The sequence below is a fragment of the Hipposideros armiger genome, unplaced genomic scaffold, assembly GCF_001890085.2.
Source record: "Hipposideros armiger isolate ML-2016 unplaced genomic scaffold, ASM189008v1 scaffold_1000, whole genome shotgun sequence".
Taxonomy (NCBI): Eukaryota; Metazoa; Chordata; class Mammalia; order Chiroptera; family Hipposideridae; genus Hipposideros; species Hipposideros armiger.
This window is the reverse complement of record NW_017732350.1, coordinates 149,455-171,932: the sequence shown is the minus strand read 5'-3', so window position 1 is coordinate 171,932 and position 22,478 is coordinate 149,455. Positions and strand designations below refer to the sequence as shown.

General features: G+C 41.0%; 1 protein-coding gene across 3 annotated transcripts in view; it reads left to right on the top strand.

The window, feature by feature from the left end:
• The first annotated feature begins 2,747 nt into the window (after positions 1–2,747).
• DIRAS2 (DIRAS family GTPase 2) overlaps positions 2,748–22,478 on the top strand; it is a 31,578-nt gene continuing 11,847 nt past the window's right edge. The window contains exon 1 of one of the 3 annotated variants that reach the window (XM_019631449.1): positions 2,748–2,919. The gene's annotated coding sequence lies outside the window, so the exon portion shown is untranslated. Of the gene's footprint in view, positions 2,920–3,055; positions 3,249–22,478 lie in introns of those variants that run through there. The other 2 variants (XM_019631450.1, XM_019631448.1) reach the window with 2 other exon arrangements.

The following is a 22,478-nucleotide window of genomic DNA, read 5'->3' as shown; positions in this document are numbered from 1 at the left end:
GAACCAGAAACATCTGGGGGTGGTGTTCCCTGCTCCCTTGGGCACATTCTATCAAGCTTGCACCCTTTCACCAATTTTTAAGGACATATGTTGACATATAATTTGTTAAAAATATATTATAAAATAAACTCTAGTATAATGGATTTCAAGCTCTACTATGTATCATTAGCATCACCTAGATTATTTGCTAAAACAAACTGCTGGGTCCCACCCTGAGTTTCTGATTCAGCAAGTCCAGTGTGGGACTGAAATTTGCATTTCTAACAACATTCCAGGTGATGCCGAACGACAGGTGCCCAAAACCACTATCTTAGAGAAAAGAGCATGAAAAGGAGATGAGACGTAAGTAACACAGTACAAAGTATGTCTTTTCATTATAACTGCTTGCTCAGCAGCCAATAGGACACATTCTACCTTATTCCTCAGTTCCTGCCCCTGAGGTTAGAAGCTGGCTCTACCTTTCCTTTGATAGTATCTGACCGTCTGTGGACCTGTGGACCCAGGTCCCTGGTGGAGCTGCCAGCTCTCACATGGACCATGCTCACCTAGGGGAGGGGCGGCCTTGATGTGTTTGGTTGTGCAGTTGAATAATGTACAAAGGTGACCAGCAGAGGGCGAGAGTGGGGCTGGTGTTCAGCAGATGCCCCCTCACCCAGCTAGGAACCTAGAGTGGGCTGCACCTGGCTCCGGGAAAGTTCTTTGCACAGAGGGTCCTCTGCCCCTCAAGCCATGCACTGTCTTGAGGGGGAGAGGGAAGCGATTGTGTCAACCATAAAGAGGGGTCCTTTTTCTAATTTGCATAGAGGCCAAATGTAAGCTTTCAGAATCCTAGGTCATGAGAGCAAAGTGGGAACGCCAAGAGGCTCCTTTTATGGCTCCCCTTGAGGCACATGTTTGAGTCTATGAGAAGCACAAGTTTTCCTCAAAATGAGGGACACTGGATTGGCTGAGCCAGTTTCAGTTCGCTTTAGAAAACGGGGGAATGCTGTGTTTTTCTTCCCTGAGCACATTACCAGCTGTTGTCAGTCTCTGCACTATCTGGGCGGCTGAGCTCAGCAGGTCCCTGCTCCAAGCAGCCTCAGCATGACCAGGGAATTTGGTAGAATTACACATTTTGGGACCCAGCTCCAGCCCTGCTGAATCAGAAAATCTGGGGTGTGGCCCTGCTGGCTGTTTAACAAGCCCTCCCAAGTGACTCTGAGGCAGCTAGAGTTTGAGAGACACTGACCTACAGCTTGTGACCTCCCACAGGCCTAGAGCGCTCCTGGGGAGCTCATTCAACCCGGTTCTGAGGCTGAATTTCCAGGAGCAATCTGCAGCTTCTGGCCAGTGAAAAGTCAGGGCTCATGAGGGAGTGACAGAGAAGCCAAGGATATCATTTCAAGGGTGTTGCTTCTGTTTAACGGGGCCTCCAGAGCCCGTTCCTCACTTTCTCAGAACACATAGTAATTGTAACTGGCAAAATGCAGATTCTTCTGCAATGGGGAATTTGCAGAATCAAACTGGTGCCTTTCACCAGCTCCAGAATCTTACTCCCTGCTAGATCTGGGGTTTTTGCCTCCAATATTTTTAGCTCTTTAAATCTTTTCACCCTTCTTTGTTTAGGCTTTAGCCTCCATTTTATCTTTTAACCTGATAACCTACATTTTGGGTTGTCATGGAAAACAACATCCTGATTTGTTAGTCTGGATGGTCCTTTCAGATTCCAGAAATGGTGGCAGGCAGTGGCCAGAACCTTCTCTAGTGTATCTGCACGCTCCTGGCACAGCTTTTTGAATGACCATCCAGTCATTTGAAATGAAGAGGAGACTGGGGAGGGAGTGACTACCTTGCTTTCTGGCATCATTAAAATAGGGGTAGATTTGCCGATGGTAGCCTGAAATAACTCAGAATAATGGTATATTCTTTTCATATTCCAATGACCATAGTTTCAAGGTCAAAATTAGGATAAAAGAGAGAGCAAAATAAATTTTTTTATTCTAATTATAATTCTTAACGAAGATGTTAAAAACACACATTCCCTATGAATAACAAGGGCAGAAATTTACTTTAGAAATGAACATAAAATGATCATGCTGTTTGAAATTATGCAGAAATTCAAAACAGTTTTAAACAGGTAAATGGGATTCCATCAGCTAAATAAAATTTAAAGTCAAAAAAATATTGTGCAATTCTCTTAGAAAATTTGGTAGTATTAAAAAAGGAGTTATAATACAAGTGTGAAACCTTGCTCAAACGTGTCGTTTAAATTTATGGATCAATGTTACAGGCAAGCATTTTTAAAATGTTGGGACTGAATTATTAGCCATAAATCTTATTTCTTGCTGATTTACCTGTTTTTGATCAATACTTCTTTGACAAAATTGTTTATCAATGTCAGAAAGTAAATTCTAGTTATTTCCTTGAAACGCCAATGTGAAATTACTCAGTGAAAAGGCAAATCTAGCCCCAGATTGCCAATGACGCTTTTGTCATAGGCGCCCATCAAGCTAAAATCATTAGTCTGCTGTGTGGTTGGCTATGGGAATGGCCCCATTTCGTCTGCCTTCTAAATTAGTAGGTTTTCAATCCAGTATCTGGACACTGAAAGAAAAGCTTATGTAGTAAGTAATAATTATAGTTGGTAATGTGAATGACCTAAAACAAAAAGAATCTAGTGCGTCTTCCATGAAATTATTTTAATTCATTGAAATATCAGGCATTTCCAATCCTGTCCATCTATTTCAGAAGCATGCAGTAGATGGCACCTAAAAGCTCTTTGGAGGCAAGCAGGCGCCATTTAGGCTGGAGCAGCCGTCGCTGCAGCAGGCATTTGGCACAGATCAGAAGTCAGAGATTGAAGAGGGAGGAGGAGAAGGAAGGCTGAGAAGCGCTGGGCGGCTGTGACCACACCAGGCCCGCTCCCGCAGGGCGGCGCAGGTGCGCGGGGTGGCAGGTGTGCGGGGGGGTAGGGGGTGTGGGGCGCGCGGGGACGCAGGTGCGCGGGCTGCGCGGCGGCTCCGGGGGCGCCAGGAGCACCCTGGCACAGGTGTACCGGGGGAGCAGGGCTCTAGGGAGGGAGCGGGACATACCGGCTGGCGAGCAGGCGCGGGCGGGCGGGCGAGCAGCTGACAGCCTCGTCACGGCGGCGGGAGGGAGCGCGCGCCCCGCCTGCCTCCGGGAGGAGCCCGCATCCGCACAGGCTGCGCTGCCCTGTCCTAAGCGAGGCGAGCTGGGAAGAAGCTCTGAGCACTTGTGTTCTTCCTCAGGTAACAGATTTCCCCTCCTTTGCTGTGGCTTGGCTGCGTCCGCGTTGGGGCACAGATGGCTTTGGCATTCTTGATTGCGAACCCGGGTAAAGGGATCACCGCTATCTGGGAGGGCGAGTCAGTAATAAAAACACTGGAGTTAGCAAGGGAAAAAATAGGTGCATTTCTGTATCTTTGTCAGAGAGGGTGAGCATCTTGATACTCTTGTCTAAAACAAATTCTTAAAAAAAAAATCTGTATCTTAGACATTATTTGGGCTTCCTTCCAAAACAGAAGTTAGTGTTTTAGAAAATTCTATGGTGCAGGTGGTTCTATTAAAGTGGAAGACGATTTCATGGATTTATGAAAGTCCTAAAAAGATGTGGTCCAAAGTGAGAAAAATGCAGAGCACGTTAGAGGCTGCCGTTTTGTTCAGCATGTTTTCCTACCAGACCGCAGCCTTTCATGGGCTTGGCTGAGACTTGGCTAAATATTTTAATTCTCTTTCTAAAGAATGCGTTTCATGATACCTACATGAGTTCCTTTCTGTTTCCTTGTAAGAGCAGAATATAGGAGAGGCACTGCATCCCATCTTTAGCTGTTAGGCTGTGGTTCCCATAAGATGACAGTGACTGCTCTCAGCGCCCAGGCTGGCTTCTCGCCTCTTGGGAACCTGCCTGAGTCTTCTCCTGAGAAATGCTGTCTTTCCCCTTTAAAACTCCAATTGACGTTCTGTGGGTTTGGGAGATTTTAAATGAGAAGCTCTGTGACTCATGGGTTTCATCCACCGAATGATGGCATGCAACGTCGAGGTGGGATTCCGTTTCTTCCCACTGTGCAGTCATACATCTTGCCTTCCTCAGGAATTTATTCTTTCTGTTTGCCCCTGTTACCTTTTGAATGGCCCTCTTCCATATGAGAAGCTGGTGTTAGCACATGATACCTTTCCTGCTTTGAACTAAAAACATTTTTAAATATTCTCTTTTAGGAAGGTTTTCTAGGAAACAATGAAAGACTGGAGCATTTTACATCCCAGATCCATCCAAAATGTGCTGCTTTTCCAGTAGCATTTGGATTTGAAGAGGTGGAGTGGGAGGGAGAGAAAGGGGGAAACTAAAATTAGAAGAAATTTAACAAATTTGTGGGAGAATACTATTTTTTCTTTGGTTGTTGCTTGAAATTGCAAATTGTCAGCAATTCTGTGTGGAAATGCAGGAGGTTGTGTGGGCTGAGGCACAGGAAGACCCACAGTTCATCTTACAGAAATAGGAGATAGAAAGCAGGAAACATTTTCATCCCATTTAACATCCCATTTAATTTGGGAATAGTCACGATGGTCCTGGTGAACCCGGAGATAGGAGGGGAGAGAACGAAGAGGTTGCCATCTGTAGCAAGGCACAGCATTGCTGTCTAGTCCTCGGTTATCTGTTCAGATGGCAATTATACGTGCATGGTTATTGTAGAAGCCTCCAGAATTTTTTCTTGTTGGAGCTTTGATAGAGTTGTTCCTAAGAAGAGATGCAAAAAACACCTAAATTGAATTTCAAGTTGTAGCATTCCTTCCCGCTTATGCCTAGCAATCTAGCTTTCTCAGCACTCTGTGACACCGCTTCTCCAAGAGCACAGCAGAGACTTCTTATTAATTCCATGTTGTGCATATCCTATAACCCACACATGCCTTTACCCACTAGAAATGTATCATTTCCAGGGTGGATACTGTCTCTACTCTAATACCTGCATATCTTACTAAAAAATGAAAACCTTTGAAAAATAATGGGGGTTCTTTTATAAAAATGAGAGTGCATCTGTGATAATAAAACATAGTGTTCATTCTTCTAATTTTTGTGGCCATAGTTGATATATTAGCATATTGGAAATAATCTATTGATTTAGACAAAATCATCATTTTTTCCCCAAGATAAATAAATGAAGTAAATTTTGGCAGCATAAAGACTTTCTTTGTTACAAAGAGGAGCATTTGGTTGTCTGCAGTGAGATAGTGGCTTGCCGGCTGTTTTAAGTTAAAAAGGGCTTGGTGCTGACCTGTAACTTTCATTTCAGATAACCACTGTGCCCCATTCTTACTTACATGGTGGACTGGATCTTCCATCAGTCTGTCTGTCTATCTAGCTATATGGTCTGGGTATTTAAAATGAACAGATATCTCTTTAAAAGCAGAACTGATTTCTGATTTCTAGGACATTACTTGTTTTTAGTTATGGTTTTTCTTGGAAAATAGCTGCTTTTAGTCAAAAGGGAAGATGATGGTTGTCATGTCACAATTGCTACTGTTCTTTAACAAGGCAAATTTACACATGCACACACATAAGGATTAACTTAAAATTATTTGATTTTGAATAATGTTTAGGTTTTATTGTATTATGTGGCTTGCAATTCTCTTCCTTGACCCATTAAGGACTCAGAACAAATGCCCTCTCATTCTCTCCTCCTTTGCTCTTGCCACTGGCAAATTCAGGAAAGAAAGATTTCTTGTAGCTCTCTCCTTAGTGCAGTTAAGTGTTTTCCCATAAATCAGTGCTGTCCAATAGAAATAAAATGTGTGAGCAACATGCATAATTTAAAATATCCTCATAGTCACATTAGAAAGATAAAAATATACAGGTAAAATTAATTTTAATGTTTTCTTTAACCCAATATATCAAAAATGACCATTTAAAGATGTAATCAATACAAAATACTAGTAAGATATTTTATAAGTTTTTATGCTAAATATTACACTTACAGGCTATCTCAATTTGGATTATCTATGTTTCAAGAGCTCAGTAACCCACGTGGCTAGTGGCTGGTGGATTGGTCAGCACAGCTATAGATGGTTAGTCCTTTGACAAAAAATTTAAAAGCTGAAATGTTAGGAGCATTACATTGAACCAATTAAACACTATCAAAAATAAACATACAAAGTATCTCAAATTGCTATAAGACTTCCCTAGTTATATAATCTTGTACCTATTATTTACTTCTTTATCAGTAAAATAAGAGGATTGGGTCAAATACATCCCTCGATTCTACAAAAAATAACCAGTGAATAGACTTGTGGATTCAACCCACATGCAGCCTCAAATTCTGCAGTAGCAGAAACAGAGGGAGATGAGCTAGGGGTGGGCATTGCCATTTTGTACCCATACTCGTTTGCTGCAGTCTAATCCCTGATTACAGACAGCAGCAATTGAGACCCTGTATTCCACTAGAGATCATCCGATTTTCATGTCTACATTCCTTTACTGGGTATGTCACAGCAAACCTATTGCAAAAATCAATAAATAGCTAGTGAGCTAGCGTTCACTGTGTGATTGAATATGCTTTGCAGATCTTTTAGTATTATCCTTCACTGCTATGTGTATTTTCGTATTTTCGATGTTTGTATCTATGTATTTCACACCATTAAAGACAATTTGGTGCAATGTAACACTTTGCAATTGCTTGATCTATGAATACTGACTCCTTAAAACAAGAAATGAATGACCTTAATGGAAAGAAGTCAATTTCTTCACCCAGTCCTTTGATGGCCTCCATGATCAATGAGTGCTGAAGGGGCTGGTACTGTTTCTATCACCTAGTTCTATGTCTTGGAAGTCATGACAAGGGATTTGAAGAGAATAACACTTTGTATGAAAAGAGTTTGTGCGATATTTTTGTAAAGCTAATTAAAGTTTGGAAAGTGATTATTTTTCTGAGAAAATATGAGAACACAGGAACTTTCCATTAAGCCTTCTCACAATAAACTCCCTCCTTCTCTCTCTCTCCCTCTGTCTCTCTTTCCCTCTGTCTCTCTCTCTCTCTCTTCCTCTCTCCTTCTTTCCCTCTCTCCTCCCTCACTCCCTCTCTCCCTCCCCCCCCATTAACTTCCTAATCTGGGGTCCAGATACTCATCAGAGCTAAGACAGAAGAGGCCATGGAGGGGAAGCTTTCCTTCCTATGTCATCTTTACACTCCAATCATTTGATTGGAGCACATCTGTGACTTTTGATTTTGTAGTTTAGCTTCAGATGATACTGAGCAAAGGATCAATAATCAGTGTATGGAGGAAAACCAGGAGTTCTCTGAGCTCTCTGTCCCATTAAAAACCCAGCTGAGTGGCATTTACCTTTTTGTATAAATTTGAACTCACTTTCCCAATTCTACCACCCAGCTAAAGCCCACCTGCCTCCAACTGCACGTACACTCATGAGATCAGTGGGTTATCTCACTGCCTCCTTGCCTATGAAATAGTCCCTGAGATTTAAAGAAAGATGTCTATGGAATAGTCCCTGCCAAAGGATTGTGCTTCTGTTTTGAGCCTCTTTGGACGTCACTGGGTTCTTGACCACAGGATGAATGGGAAGGGAGCACAAAATGTAAAACTGACATTACTGTTTTAGTAAGGTTTATGTAAGTATTTGCAAACATAGAGAAGGGTGGAAAGGTTGAATGATAGAAACAACTGGGTGGCCTAGATTTTGAAAAGAACCTAAATTTCCCAGGATATGACAACCAAGTGTTTATATATTTTTGATTATCTCAGATAGATTTACAGATTACACTCTATGCATTTCTTTTTTGTCCTTCCATTCTTTCAATGTTAGTTTTAATTCCTCTAAATATACCAACATATTCAAGATGCAGAAATAAATCAGGTTGTTATAGCAAATATTTATACATAAAGAGTTAAAATGTAAATATAGGAGAAATGAAATGATCTCACAGTAGGGAAGGATTTTCTAAGGATAATCCAAAATAGGAATACTAAAGAGGAAAAGTTTGTTAAATTTAGCTGCATAGAAAATTTAAATTTCTGTCCAGAAAACAAACAAAAAAACAAACAAAAAACCCCAACAACATTAAAGAACAAATAACAGCTGGGGAGAAATATCTGCAACATATTTCAGATGAGGTCTAATTTCCTTAGTACAATGGGTCTCAAATTTTGTGAGCATCCAAATCACCTGATGGGCTTGTAAACCCTGAGGTTGCTGGGTTCAACCCCAGATGATGTGACCTGCACTCCCGACTCATCAGCCAGGACCTTACCGAAAGGGTACCTGAGAGGACTGGGTGGGAGACTGGAAAAGGAAGAGACTAGAGACGAAAGCTGGGGGCAGGAGGTCCACCCAATGCTGATGGCAGAGAGTGGCCCTGTTTATTGTTTACACACAGCTTTTACAGCAAAAGTAACTTTCCTTAGGTAGGGGGGTTTGGGGAACTTGAGGGAATAGTCCCCTCCTCCCAGGGAACACCTCCCCTGGGGCTTTCCATAGGGTGTGGGGAAACAATCTTTACGGAGTAAAGCAAAACACAGCAAGCAGAAACTGTTAACAGGATGGCATTCCACTCTGTAGCTTTCAAGGCCGTTGGCTGTTTTCTCCTCAGCGGCCAACCTTCCCACGCTGCTCACCCGGGCCTGAGAGCCTGTCAGCCTGCCAGCTTTCAGGCTTAACCCTTACTGCAGACCTCTGGCTCCCTACACCCAGAGACTCTGATCCAATGGGGCCAGAGCATTTCCAGCAAGGTCCTAAGTGAAGGGGATAGAGTGCTGTCTTCTAAGCATAGTTCAAGAACCACTGCCTTAATACAGGATAACCACCATCTTTGTAAACAAATAGAAAACTGAGCAGAGGGCAAGAACACACAGGTCTCAAAGATACAAATTGCTTTTAACATGAAAAGATGCTCAGTGTCATACAGGTGAAGTAAATGCAATTAAGTCAGTAATGAGAAACAGACTTCTTGTTACATTGGCAAGCATCAAAGAGTTTGATGATACACCAGACTATGCAAGGTGTGAGGAGTTAGCACTGTCATACACCATTGGGTGGGGGTGGGGGCAAATTGGTGGTAATTTTGGAGAGCAACTGGCAATCTCTACTAACTTTAGAATGCACAAACCCTTTGATCCTGCAGTTCCACTATGGGAGTTTCTTCTACATGTAGAGTCAAAGACATGATGAGTTATTTATGTTTAAATCTGTTCATTGAGCAAAGAAAGCAGTCAGTGAGAAACGGGTTGATAAGTGATGGACCACCTCTCAGGGAGTCCTATGCAGCTGTTATAAAGCACAATATGGCTCTATGTGAAGTAATATGGACAGATCTGCATGCAACACTGATTCTATACTCCCATATGTTTCCCTGTCTCTCAGTAGCTATCAATGGAGATCTATCCCTGTCCACTAGACACCATTTTGTTAACACCTGACACCACTCAACTGGTAACTCACATGCTAAATGTCTCACTACCAACCCTCCTTTCCCATCTGATTTGTATCCTTGACTACTTTTGGTGATTCAAACAGAAATCATGTTGAGTTAGCTGCTGCTGTGAGTTTATGTGAAAAAAAATGAGCTTAATCAAGTTACTAAATTAGAAAAGTATAGGCTATATTGTTGATTTTTGCATTGGCAATTTTTCAATACTATTTTCAGTCTTACATGGACATTCTGAGAATTGTCTTTCATAAGATTATCCATCTGTATCCTTCAGGACACATCCAGATTCCATTGACGTTGTCCCACTTTCATTACGGAAACACAAGCCATCTTTGGGGCCTTGGATCTTGTCCTACAACCGTGACACAGCCATTGCGACCTAGACCTTCACTGTAGGACTTGTACTCATTAGGAACTGTGCAGATTAGGAATTTGTACTCATTAGGAACTGTGAGTTTTAATTTTAACTCAGCATTGAATGGTTTCTGAATCCTAAACATTTTCATTTCCTCTCATTGGCTTTTAAGATCTGCAAAAACCAGCAAAATCACAGTTCCTACTGATTCCTGCCCCCTGTGGCCTGGCCCTTTATTGTTCAGCCTTATCAGGACACTTTTGCCCCTGGCATTAGGGCTAAGTTAAAGTGCTCATTTAAATATTCCATGACGTAAGTGTAACCTGTTTTCCTACAAACGTTTGCCATGTTAACCACTTGGTGTGGTTGTTCAGAGTTCAGCTTTTAATGTGGACTTTCTAAAAGGCATTTATGACTTTTTTGATGAGTCAGAAAACATACACAGTCATCCTTGATTAGCTGCCTAATATCATTATTACAGTTTTTAAATAAATATGAGACTGCTCTGAAAGTTGCTTGGCAATATTACATGTTAGTGTAAAAAACATCCTCAACATTTTAGAATCCAGAGCTCCTTGTTCAGTTACAAATTTGGATTGGCTTGAATGCGTTACTGGATTTGCTAAACCTGAGTTGAAATGCAGGTTCTGCCCCTTACTAGCTGAGCATACATCAGTTCCCTTATTTGTAGAATGGGGCTACTTCTACCTATATCAAAGGTGTTTTGATGGTTCAGCTTAAATAGAACCTGTCAATACTTGTTGGATGGTTAGGATTCCTGGGCTGTTTTTGTGGTTGCTCTCTGATCAGCATCTAACAGTTCCTCTCTCACTGTCCCAGGTTTCTTCTTCCGCTTTACAGCCTGGCACAAAGCCTGTTGTCTCATAGTTGCACTTGGCTTCTGGATGGAATGCTGGCTTTCAGCGCTAGCCTTTTCTAATTTACCTGGTACAAATACTCTCCAATTAATCTTAAAATATTGATTTTCCCCTCACAGCTTCCTCTCTGAGTCAGCCCTGCAGGATTGCATGTTTCGTATCTGGTTAAATCCTTGTTCCTTCTTTCACCAGCGTTGTCCCCTGTTCCTTGACTGAGCTCATCTTCCCACAAGCAGTCCTGAGGCTGTCACTAAATTCATACTGTCTTAAGGGTGTAACAATATTCTCTTCTTGATGTTTTCATCATTCTAGTCTTGAGTTACCCACCTGTGTAATGACTCTGGGGATCCTGACCTTGCCGGGAAGCCTGCTGAAGACGGGTGATACTAAGGGCTGTCTGATGTATCTGTCATCGGATTCCAGACCCATCAGTAGCTATCACCTTTTAGAGCATGACCCACTTGGTGACCATAGAGCAGACGCAAATAAATATTCATTGGTTACTGTTCACAGCTCCTGAGCTTATTACCTCGCCCGTCCTTCCTCTATCAGCTTCTGACCTCCTGGATATTCTTTGTTCATCAAGGGTGTTGGCCCCTGGTTGTCTTCCTCCTAAACCTATGTTCAAATGTCATCCATTTGAATCTTTTCCCTCCACTCCTCTTAAGCTCCAGCTCCCAGTCCCATGGGGCCTTTTCAGCACTGGAAACCCTCCCACTCCCAGGGGGACAGTAGAGTGTCCCCTCTCTGTCCACAGCAGCATGACGTGCAGCATGCTTGCTCAACTTCTCGGTGAACGGCTCCCAGGACTTACATTTTATCTAAAATTCAGTTGTTATCTTCCCATTAACATATTTATATATGTTCATGTCTCTATTTTAAAATTAATGAAAAAGAACCCCTTTTAAAAAATCAAAACTGAGTACCACTCAGACACTGATTCACAACCAAAGCCAGAAACTATCTCTAAGCTGCCTGTATCAATTTCTGCATCATGCTGACTCCTCAGCTTATGCAATCTAGCTTCCACCTGTGGTGGCTTCAAAATGTCTCTGGCTAGGTTCTCATGCTGGTGACTTTCGCTGCTTCCCAAGCTAGGGTACTTTCCAGTTCTCACTGCACTTACTTCATTTCCTGGCATCAGTTCACACGGGTGAGCCCTTGCTACTGTTTGAAGTCCTCACTTTTTTTGGTTTCTACAACAAACCCCTTCTGTGCAGTGGCTTCTACCCTAGGGTTGCCCCTTCTTTTAATTCTTTGAAGATCTACTGCCTTTCCAAACATTAACATTGGAGTCTCCTGAGGCCATGCCTGAGTCCTCTACGTTTTGTTTTCACAAGCCACCTCATCCACACATTTGGCTTCCACCCTCCTCCACTCTGATGACTCCCACCTGTGCATTCTGATCCCAGATGCCCACTTGATGTGAGGCCTCAACTGTCCAGAGGAACTCAGAACTCTGTATGCTGAAAAGCAAGCTCATGATTTCCCCCTAAAACCTGATCTTTGTTCAGCATTCTCTTAGTAAATGATTTCTTGCCATTTCTCCAGTTCTACCAATTGGAAACCTTTAGAATTTTCCCTAACACTTTACTCTGTCTCTACATCTTAACTCCGTCACCTACCGACCATCACCAATTGATTTTCCACTGTCCTTGCTATCCCTCTAGTCTAAGCTGCCCATTTTGGGCTCAGTTTGTTATGATAGAATTCTTGTCCACTTCCCATGTTGAATTCAGACCCCTCCAATGGCCGCACATGGCCCTCTGAGAGCCCTGTGGTCTTGGCCGTGATCCCCTTTCCAGCCTCACCTCATTGCTTTCTCCCTTGCTGAGTGTGGTGGTCATGCTACCTTGTTTCTGAAACTTGGAAGGCTCTCCCTGCAAGGGGGCTGCACATGATCTTGGTCTGGCTTTGTTGAAAGTCTCTCACAGCAGAGCCGTAGCACTGCCATGTCATTGAAATAGTGACACAGTCGACACTGACCATTACTGTTGCAGCCAGGAAGCCCTGTCTGAGATCCCACTCAGCCTACCAAAGTGGACATAAGGACCACAGGTGCATGGCCAAGTGGAGATGACACCCAGGGTCTCTCACACAAGTCGATTAGCCGGGTCTTCCCAGTCTGTTCATCATGAGTAAGATACAGACTCATCATGCACGGAGGAGATTCTTACTGTGCACTTCCCAGGGGCCAGGCAGTGTTCAAGCACTGGGGCGACACCAGTAAACGAAGCAGATAACAAGCCCTCGTAGAGTGCTTAATATAGTGGAATTAAACACAAATTTTAAAGTAACTTACATAGTATGTCAGAAAAGGATTTGTGCTATGGAAAAACATAAAGCAGGAAGAAGTTACAGATTATCAGGGTTGAGGTTGGGATTGCAAATTCAGATGGGGTGGTCAGGGAAATGCTCATTGAGAAGGTGGTGTTGAAAATAGACCTGTGGAAGGTGGGAGGAAGAATGGAAAGTGGGAGGTAGAGGAAACAGCCGGTGCAAAGACCCCGAGGTGGGAGAGCATGCCAGATGTATCCAAGTGACACTGAGGAGACAAATGTGGCTGGAATGTAGTAAAATAGTAGGAAGTGGGGGGGGCATGCAGGTGCGGATAGGGGCAGAGCCCTTTAGCTGTTACTCTCAGGGAGACAGGGTGGTAGATGAAGGGTTTTGAGCACATGGGTGATGTGATCTGGTGCCTTGGTGGGGAGTTCATTAGAATTGCTCAAGCCTGCAGCAAAATGACCACTTAGGCTGCTGCAGTGATCCTGGTAACAGGTGACAGTCATTTGGAGAACATGGGAACAGCAGGGAAGGTGATTTGCGGTTAGGTCTGGATGTGTTTTGAAGATATCCCTGATATATTTTGCTGATGGGTTGGACATAAGGTGCAAGAGAACAAGAGGGGTTCAGGAGGACTCTGAGGGTTTAGGCCTGGACACCTGGAAAGAAAATGTTGCCATGGACTGAAATGAAGAAGGGGAACAGTTTAGGGTCACACGGGGAGCTCACTTTTGCACATGTTGTCGTCAGGTTGTCTCCAAGGCATGTGAGTGGCGATGTCCAGGAGAGAGCAGGCCATATGAGTCTGCAGTTCAGAAGTGATGTCTGGCCATGGGTATGCATTGGGAGGTGTTGGCATGTGGATGACATCCAAAGTTGTGGAACCAGATGACACCACTGAGAGTGTGAGTTTAACAGAGGGGGAAGCATAACAAGGAAGGAGGTGTGGAGATGTCTTCCTGGTGAGCTAATGAGGAGCAATGGCACTGACCCACCTCTCCTGCCATGACCCTTGTCCTCCTGAATGGTCAACTGCTTCCACTCCTGCCCATCAGAGCCCTCAGGTGGTCCCAGCACAGCCGGAGTCAGATCTGCCAGCTCTCTGCTCAAACACTCAGTGGCCTCTCGTCCTTCTCACAGTAAAAGCTGCCTCTTCACCACTTGCCCATTCCCTGCCCATTCCTTTGCTGGCCTCATCTACTTTTCTCCCTCCCTGCCTTCTGGAATCTTCCATGTCATGCTAGCATCTGTTTGCACCTGTCCTTCTCTCTGCCTGGGAGCTCTTCTCCCAGGTATCCAGGGTTCGCACCGTCACCTCTCTCACATCTTTGTTCAAATGGCAACATGCCAAGGAGCCCTTCTCTGGCCTCCTGTCACCTCTGATGTCCACTATCCATTCTCGAAATGTAACTGAAAGAATTGCATTGATCTGCTTTTGTCAAATGCACCCACACGCATGGAAATCCTACATTTGGTAGACCTTTAAAATGATTTAAAAATGTGATTTTCAGGTTTTTAATTGTGTGGATAGGAAAGTTTCTTAGGGACACATTTGTATTGCTTTTGGCAAAATCGTGTATTGGTGGAAGCATTTGTATACATCTTTTTTCAAAATGCTGTCTCCATAGGACAATCATGTTTCCAAAGCAGGTGCTGTGTCCCCTACTCATATTTAAGTGTCACCTTTATATTACAGGGATGGAAGCTGTGTGCTTATTTTTGAGAAATACCTGCTCTATGGCACACTACTAAAGCCATTTGACACACAGAAAATGGTAATGAATTTAGAACAACTGCTTTTTGTATAAAAGAAAAACACATGACTTGAACCTTTTAGCTCTGCAACACTTATATTTTCTTTGCCACAAATAACTAGTCAACCAACATGTGGTAGAAAATATTTTTGTGGTTGCTCCTTATCTCCATAGAAAGTATTATAAAGAATCTACTATATTTTAAAGGTCTTTTTTATACATTAAAAAATAAATAAAATATCCAAATGCATGATATCCAGTATTTCCTGTCTACTTTAGGCTTCAACTACTTTGCTGTAACAACTGATGAATGATGCAATAGATTCACGCGCCTCTGATTCTGTCTCTGTAATGATAGTTACCACATATCCTTCCATGATTTTTTATTTCAGTTGACCTTGCTAAACCATGAGTAGTTGTGTAGATTTTTGTAGAGTTTGCAAAATTTCATTTTGTTTCTTTAATGAGTTCATTTATCTTCCCTGGTACAATTTTCCAATTTTCCTTGGTTGACTCACAAAAATGTGTTTCGGTAGCAGAGATAATCGGTCAGTGTGTGTTCAGTATTTCTGATGTGTGGGCCTTGGGTTGGCTGCCTTGCTGAGCTGGTGGATGAATCCCACAGGACACTGATATTCAAGTGGAGCAGAAGGAGAAAACACAAATAAATACTGAGAGAAGAGTCTGTGTGTCAAAGCATCTTATCACTGAAAGAGAATCATTCCAGCAAGAAATAGAGGCGCTGAAGTGTGTCTGACACATTGGTGCTTTTGCTTCACTCTTTAACCAATCTCTTCCCTGTGAAACTTCTAATGTGGTTTATTCACACCTTCAGCATTATTTTCTATTTATCTTCTTATGGGGTTCTGAGAAAGGAGTGCATTTTAGGTTGTCACCACACATTTTGGTTTTATATATTTTACCACAGCAGGAAAATAAGTCTTTTTTTCAATGGCTGTGGCTTTTTAACTTTCACTATTAATAAAAAAGAGGATCCTAAGCATTAAAAAAAATCAAGTTTAGTTAAATTTTGTAATATATTGGATCAAGTCTGATGTATTATTAAACTTGCTAAAAAATGGAAGTTTGTTTTCATGTTCTAGAACAATGCAGACAACTCTGTATACAATGTCAGCCACACATGTAATTTTGCATTTTCTAATAAGCACATTTAAAAACGTGAAAAGACACAGGTGAAGTTAATTTAAATATTTTACCCAATGTATATGAAATATTATCTTTTTTAAAAATAGATGTATATACTTTAAAAAAAAAGATTTTGGGGAATTGGGGGAGGGGACCAGCGTTGGGGAATCGGGGGAGGGGAACAGACAAGTTGCTGTCCTTTTGTTCTTCAGTCTAGTTGTGGAAGCCATCGCTTCACTGGCCCAAGTTGGTATTGTGATCATTGCGCTCTTCCCTTCTGAGGCAGATCAGTTTCCGGCCATTGGATGGCCGCTCACGGCAGCTCATGCCAGCTGCCAGCCACTCATTCTGGCTGCCGGCCACTCATGGTAGCTTACTGCAGCCAACTGCAGCCCCACTGCAGCCTACACTTTCGCCGGCGACTCAGGGCAGCCCAGCTCCAGGTTGAGCTGTTGTTCACCATCTTAGCTGTAGAGGGCACAGAGTCACTGGCCCATGTGGGATCCGAACTGGCTGCCCTGCTGCTCAGAGCTTGCGGTCCCAAGCCAACTCTTAACCAATGAGCCACTTGGCCTGCCCTGAAATATTATCTTTTGAACTTGTAATCAGTATCAAAATTAGGAATGAGATAGCTAACGTTCTTTTTTATACTAAGTGTTCAAATCCAGTGCAAGACATCGTAATTCAGTCTGGCTGCATTTCAGGTGGCAAGTGGCTACCACACTGGACAGCTCAGTCCACAGATTTTATTTTAAACGCTATGGCTACTAGTAAAGCTTCACATTACCATAATATAACATAAAGTTAGGGCCAGGAAATAGGTGCATATTTTAATTGGCCTTCTCAGAAAATCAGATGCTTTGGGTCCTGTCAGATCAGATTACACCCTTGCTGCCTTTACTGTATAATGTGGGTAACAGAAGTCAGGGCTCCCCTGCTCTGCCTATGCTGTTTGTTGTGCTCACGCTATGAGTTGGTCTTTAATTCATGGTTTTGCTGTTGCGAAATGTTTTCACTTACAGTCATATATTTTTACTGTGGTAAAATATACACAACTTAAAATTACCCTCCTAACCACTTTTAAGTGTACAGGTGAGCGGTATCCAACACATTGTGCAACCATCTCCACCCTCCATCTCCAGGCCTCTTCATCTTGCAAAACTGAAACTGTCTGCATTAAACACTAACTCCCCATTCCCTCTCCCCAGCCCCCAGCAACCACCATTCTGCTTTCTGTCTCTATGATTTTAAGTACGTACCTCATATAAGTGGAGTCATACCATGTTTGTCCTTTTGTGACTGGCTTGTTTTACTCAGCATAATGTTCTCAAGTTTCAACCATGTCGTAGCATGCACTAGAATTGTCTTCCCTTTTATGGCGGAACAATGTTCCATTGTGTGTATACCACATCTTGTTTATTCAAATTGATGGCACGCCCCCCTTTCGGCTATCGTGAATAGTGCTGCTATGAACATGGGTGTACAAATATCTCAATTATTTCAACTATATATCTATATATCAATTACATACTGTTTAAATTATTTTGGAAATACATATATTTAGAAGTTGATTGCTGTATCATATGGTAATTCTAAATTTAATTTTTTTCATAAAAGCCGCACTATTTTAGATTCCTCCCATCAATGCACAGGCTTCTAATTTCTTCACATCTTCCCCAACACTTGTTATTTTCTATTTGTTCATTTTCTGTCTCTCTTCTTCCCCTCCCCTCCCCCTCCCTCCCTTCTTCCTTCCTCCTTTCTTTCTTTTCTTTTCTTTTTTCTTTTCTTTCTTTCACCATCCTACTGGGTATGAGGTGGCAGATCTATGGTTTTGATCAGTATTTCCTTGATGAATAATGATGGGCATCTTTTCATGTGCTTATTGGTCATTTGTGTATCTTCTTTAGAGAAATGTCTATTCAAGCACTTTGTTCATTTTTTAGTTGCTTTTTATTTTTATTATTCATTTGTAACAGTTCTCTGTATATTCTAGATAGTGGATCCATATATCCACTATCTATATATGTATATATATATATATATATATATATATATATATATATATATACACACTCCCATTAAGTAGGTTGTCATTTAGTTTTCTTGATAATGTCTTTTGTTGCATAAAGTTTTTAATTTTGATGAAGTCTAATTTATTTATTTGCACAAAATTGCAAGGGGCCCCAAGTAGCAATCAATCTTGAAAAGGAAGAACAAAGCTGCAAGCCTCACAGTGTGGTACTGGAATAAGTATTGACATATGGAATAGAATTGAGAGTCCAGAAATAAACTTCCACATTTACATTTAATTGAGTTTTGACAAGGGACCAATACCATCCAATGGAGAAAAGAATTGTCTCTTTAACAAATGGTGCTGGGACAATTATGCATAGATAGCCATATGTAAAAGGATGAAGTTGGACCCCTCCTTACACCATATACAAAAATTAAAATGGATCAGTCATCTAAATATAAAAACTAAAACCATGTAGCTCTTCTAAGAGAAAACGTAGGGGTAAATCTTCATGACCTTGAATTTGGCATTAGATTCTTAGATATTACAGCAAAAGCATGAGTAACAGAATAGTTCATGATTGAAGGAATCACTTTTAGCCACTTTTATAAACTTTTATTTGGCTAAAACTAGAAAACCACCTAAGCAAGTGCACATGCTTAGTGCCATGTTCCAATCAGCTGACAGTGAAGGAAGGACCCTGGGCTGCACAGAGCAGCACACTGCACCACCATTCCTGCCACCAAACACTTTCTCCTTGTATGCAGAGCCTCCATTTGGCAGTTGCCTTCATCTTTTGTGTTTATTTCCCTGCAGGGTCAGCATGCTGCATTGGGCGTGTAGGGTCAAACTTGGTAACTGGTCCTTTGGCTGGGATGGTGGTATTGTTTTTCATTCATATGAATTTTCTTTTTATTTCCCTTATTCCCATGGAAAGAAAATGCATACGCAGAAATGGCCAAATGCAGTCAGGCCCTTGGAAGTCTGAAAATTGTCACCAAGTGCATTGTATTTGGCTCTCTTTGAGATTCTGGTTCATCATGCTTTTTGCAAATGGAGTAGTTGCAGACAAACATCAGTGAATCTTATATCTATGCTTAAGCTGTGGGCTTATTTGCCTCTCGATAATGAAACTCTTAAAGAATAATTTACTCTCCCCCCACTCCATCCCCAGAACTGCCCTATTTGTCTCTATGTATTTCATTCTTGTAGATACTATGTCTGAGTCTTGCACTGAGTCCCTGAGATCCCCTCCTGCCCCTGTATGGTATGGTGGCTCCTTTTCCTGGGTGCAGATATGTCACTTGCTTCAGCAACTGTGCTAACATGCCATGGTGGGTGTCTCCATAACACTGTGAAGCAAAATTCCTGAAAAAGAATTCTGCTTCTTTGGAGAAAGACAAGACGTAAATGCTTAACTGCTCCTTATGATCAGGGAGACATTTCCCACTGAGAAACAAATTTCATTTTTTTAGGTTCAGCTAAGACAGTTCATGAAATGAATTTTGAGTTAAATTGAGATTCTAATACATAAAAGTAGACTTTCTTACCTAGGGAATTTACACCCTGTTGAAAACTTTCTTAATTTCATTTTAGGATACACTTATTTATGTTGTAAAATCAATAATAGTCTTTTTTACTCAAATGGCTCATTTACATTTTATTATTAGTAGTTTTAAATATCGGCTTTCAAATACCAAGCTTAAACATGGAATTTGTTTAAAGTTAATAAAGTTTAAATGTTATAATAAAGACAAATCTATGGAAGAGAAAGCATCGTGGACAACCAAGGCAAACACTGAGCAGAAACAACCTCTATGAACTTCGGGAAATCATGTGCCTTTGAGCTCAGACTGTTGCTGGGGAGTTTTTGGCAGGATGGTGCACCAAATTGTCAGGCTTTGAAGGAGAACAACTACAATGAAGAACCAACCAGAGATTACTCAGATAAGTGTGAACAGCAGCAATAAATTTCAATTGGCATTCTTGTTGAAATTCGGTGTTGTACCACCTCTCCTAAGACACAGTGCTTCTGTAAAAAACAAAAATCAGAGTACAAGAAAGTTGACTTAAAATACAATGGAAAAGATTCCAGAGAAGTCAAAAGTAGGTATACTGGGCCCATCATCTAGTACAAGTTCCAGAAAGAGAGAAAAGATACAGGAGTTGGGATGATGTAATTAAAAAAAAAAAAAAGAAAATTTCTCCAAGCTCCAGAAAGGATAAGGGTTTTAACCCTTAGTCACCCCCACCAAACAAACTAACAAAAAATTAAAAAGGAGTTCTAGATATATCCTGGTGAAATGTTATAACTCCCAGAATAAGAAGAGTATCTTAAACCTGCCAAAGAGAAAGGAACAATCCAACTTTTCTACTAAGGAAAGAGAATCATACTGGCTTTGGATTTCACATCAATACCCTGGATGGTAAAGTTAAAAATTAAATAATCCTTGAAATTTGAAGGAAAAAGAATTTGAACTTAGTTTGGCTTCAGAATTCTATCAATCAAATGAGAGGGCATGAACTCAGAAACTTTAATGCCATCTAAAAGAATTTACAGTAATGTTTATACCAAAATACAAAATGGATCCAAGAAAGGTGATAAATTAAAATACAAAAATCGGCAAATGAGAGTTACCTAGGCAAAAAAGAAACAAAAAGCTGAAAATAATAAATAAATAAATAAATAAATAAATAAATAAATAAATAAATAAATAAATAAAAGACCCAAATGTGGCTGCCACAAAGAATTACACTTTAATCAGCAAAGTTTGATGGAACATGACCTTTTGCTTTCATTGGGCCCGGTACTGCTATCTACATCTATAGAGGAAAATCTCTACAAAATTCTCTTAATGCTGTTTATTGATAGTGTTTTGAAACAACCCATGGAGAAAAGCATAGAAGATTTAATTTAATATTTAGAGCAAAGTGTAAATACTACTGAGTCTTCGGAAAAGTCATGATGCATGTTTGCAACAGATGGCACTAGTTCATTTTTGGAAGTACTAGAGTCATTCACATCTATGTTATTGCTATGTCATTTTACAGCTGACAGTTGTAGCTTCATTCTAAAAAAAAATTGAACGATTTGGTTGAGTTTTGGAGATTTTACAACTAGTTGAAGATGGAAGACCAAACTGTGCATTTTTGCAATATTTTACTCTTTTACTTCCATAAAGGGAAGAACGCGCGTCAAGCTTATGAAAAGTTGCATAAAGTTTATGGTGACAATGCTTTACAAGAATGTCAGTACCAACGATGGTTCACAAAATTCTGTGCTGGTGATTTTGATCTCAACGACACTCCTCGGTCAGGGAGGCCCACCAAGGTTGATGACAACAAAATAAAGGCATTGATCAAGTCAAACCCATGTTACACGACACAAGAGATTGCAGAAACATTGAACATCCATCATTCAAGCATTCACGTCCACCTGAAGCTGGGATATGTAAGCAAGCTTGATATTTGGGTTCCGCATGAACTCAAAGAATTTCATTTGATGGCACGTATAAACATCTGCAATGTGCTCATTAAACATAAGGAAAAGGATTCTTTTTTGAAGCGACCGATAACTGGTGATGAGAAGTGGATTGTTTACAACAATGTGGTGCACAAACCATCTTGGTTCCGATGTGATGATTCACCTCAAGCAACATTGAAAGCAGACATTCATCAGAGGAAGGTTATGCTCTCAGTGTGGTGGGATTTTAAAGGTGTCATGTTTTTCGAGCTCCTACCAAGGAACCAAACAATTCAAATATGTACTGTTGGCAATTGAACAGTTTGAATGAATCCATAATCCAGAAATGTCCAGAGCTTGTTAATTGTAAAGGAGTTGTTTTCCATCATGACAATGTGAAACCACACACATTTGATCACTCATCAAAAATTACTGGAGCTTGGATGGGGTGTGTTGTCACATCCACCATACTCACCTGACCTTGCGCCATCAGACTTCCACTTGTTTTGCCGTCTTTGAAACTTGCATGGTAAAACTTTCAATTCAGATGAGGCTGTAAATCGTCATCTTGTTCAGTTTTTCGCAAATAAAGACAGGTCCTCCTATGTACGAGGAATTATTAAGCTCACTGAAAGATGGCAAAAAGTTATTGAACAAAACGGGCAATATATCATTGATTGAGCTTTGTTCTTTATATAAATAAATGACCTTTGAAAAATAGACAAAATACGTCATGACTTTTCCAAAGACCCAATATGTCCAGAAAACTTAAATACTGATATATGCTTTAAAAATATGGTCTAAGTAACAAAAATTAGGCAATGGAGGGTGGTAACTGTACTAATTTTGTAGATAGATAAGTCAAAACATTAAGTGTTGAGGTAATCACTTCATAAGTTACATTAAATGTCTAATCATTATGTTGTGCACCTAAAACTAATATAATATTGTATGTCAACTGTAATTGAAAAAAATAAAAAAGACATTAAGATCTATGATTCAGACAATGAGTACATCATTTAAAATTATAATGGTGAACACCAGGAAATGACAACTGAGTTTCCGTTCTTTTTAACAGTGGTTATTAATAATTCTGGAAAGAGAGAGTGGGACTGCTGAAGGCAGGGGCCTGGGTGTGAATAAAAGAATAT